Here is a 2,500-nt window from a genome sequence, read left to right as displayed (position 1 = left end):
TTGGCGTGGAGCCGCTCCTCCGAACAAACTGTTTACTCCACCATCGCTGCCGCCGCGTGGAGCGCAGGCCTCGCTCACATACGCCATTACCGCCTATTGAAACCTGCCCAGCGCTGTGCATGATGTGGGGGGGGGGGGGGGGGGGGTGTGTGCCTGTGTGTTTATATGTGAGCGTGTGTGTGTGTGTGTGTGTGTGTGTGTGTGTGTGTGTGTGTGTGTGTGTGTGTGTGTGTGTGTGTGTGTGTGTGAGTGAGTGTGTGTATGTCCATGTCCATGTGCATCAGCTCGTGGGTTTGCATGTTTACGAGTATGTGCAATTGCATGCATGCTTAACAGTGCATGAGTTTGTGTGTATATGTGTGTATGTGTGTGTCTGTGTGTGTGTGCGCGCGTTTTGGGGTGTGTATTTGTGTGTGTGTTTGTGTGTGTTTGTGTGTGTGTGCATGCACGTCTTTGTGTGTGCACTGGTGTGTGCCTGTGTGTGTTTATGTGTGTGGTTACTTTGTCCCTGTACACACACCTGTCTCTGTATTCACTGTCTAACCCCTACCTGCATCTTAATGACCTGTTTCTGTATTCACTGTTCAACCCCAGCTGCGTCTTAATGACCTGTTTCTGTATTCACTGCCTAACCCCTACCTGCGTCTTAATGACCTGTTTCTGTATACACTGTCTAACCCATACCGGCTCCTTAATGACCTGTCTCTGTATTCATTGTCTAACCCCTACCTGCGTCTTAATGACCTGTTTCTGTACTGTCCAACAGCTAACCGCTCCAGAATGACCTGTCACTGTATTCACTGTCCAACCCCTACCTGCTCATTAATTATTTGTATCTGTATTTATTGTAAGTTCCTTTGGATAAATTAATACATTAAGAATTGTATTCATATTGACCAAACTCAGAAATACTTTTCTCCTCATTGGTTTCTTTGGGATCATGTCAGTAGCAGTCGTCCAGCTGTACAGTAATCACTCCTCTAGTTCTGGGTTTGAACCCCGCAATACAGAACAAAATGAGTCCCATGGAATAGAAACAATCAAAGCAGCAGAAGGTGGTTGGAGCATGGCACATACCTCCAGCCGTACATCATAATGTATTTAAAGGCCCCGGCAATTACTGCCAGAGAAGAAGAAGAGAGACGAGAGAAGCAACAACTGTCATTATCAGTTGACGTACCGTCAGCCCATGGAAAATAATTACAGGTTATAGACGATAATGTGGTGATATTGTTGTTTATCTGCCAAGCGCGTTTGATTCCTCACAAAGGTAAATTATAGACAGTGAATTTCAAGAGTTTTAATTATCCATGGTTTTATTTGTCTCTCCTGAATGTGGCTTGTTGGCTAATAATACCATAATGGCAAGTGATGCTCAGTGACACTGATATCTTCTGGAATAGAGATGGTGGAACAGACTGCCTTCTGTGTCACTGGGCATCTCTAAATCATCCCTAAATCACAGTGTGTGTATGTGTTGCATTAAGTAAGGGATAACGTATAGAAAGCCGGCCATTATCGGGAAAATAAGCCCCGACAGGGAAAACCGGACATCGACACGAAGCAGAGGTGTCTTGCTTCGCCCTGAAGGGGCTTATTTTCGATACTGACCGGCGGCGTTCTATACATTATCCCGCTTATTACACAGCTACTTGCCAGAACGAAAAAATTACTTCAGTGTGTCTTTTTAAAATGTATTTGTTAGCAGCATTTGTACTAGTGTTGATCAGCAGAGAAATAGTCTGCCAACGACGTTGACTTCGTTTAACAACCGAGTACGCCCATGCAAGTGAACGGAGCGTTCCATGGCATCGAGAAGAGCTGAGTAATATTATATATATATATATATATATATATATATATATATATATATATATATATATATATATATATATATAAATCTTTTAGCCATCTCTCATCAATCTATCTAGCACTGTCCGTCTATCTTTCAATTGTATCTTACCTATCCATTTATCCATCCATCCATCCATCCATCCATCCATCCATCCATCCATCCATCCATCCATCCATCCATCCATCCATCCATCCATCCATCCATCCATCCATCCATCCATCCATCCATCCATCCATCCATCCATCCATCCATCCATCCATCCATCCATCCATCCATCCATCCATCCATCCATCTATCTATCCATCTATCCATCCATCTATCTATCTATCTATCTATCTATCTATCTATCTATCTATCTATCTATCTATCTATCTATCTATCTATCTATCTATCTATCTATCTATCTATCTATCTATCTATCTATCTATCTATCTATCTATCTATCTATCTATCTATACAGCTCTTATTGTAAAGTGCAGTCTTTTCTCCACAGGTAGGGTTAGGGTTAGAATCAGAGCGGGGTAAGGAATAACACCGAAAGAGTTGGAGTAGGAGACAGAGAGCGAGGGAGGGGAAATGGGAGAGAGAGAGGGAGAGAGAGGGAGGAAATGGGAGAGAGAGCACTACAATGAATGAACAATATTT

Source organism: Gadus chalcogrammus, chromosome 11 (genome assembly GCF_026213295.1).
Source record: "Gadus chalcogrammus isolate NIFS_2021 chromosome 11, NIFS_Gcha_1.0, whole genome shotgun sequence".
Taxonomy (NCBI): Eukaryota; Metazoa; Chordata; class Actinopteri; order Gadiformes; family Gadidae; genus Gadus; species Gadus chalcogrammus.
This window is presented reverse-complemented; position numbering follows the sequence as displayed.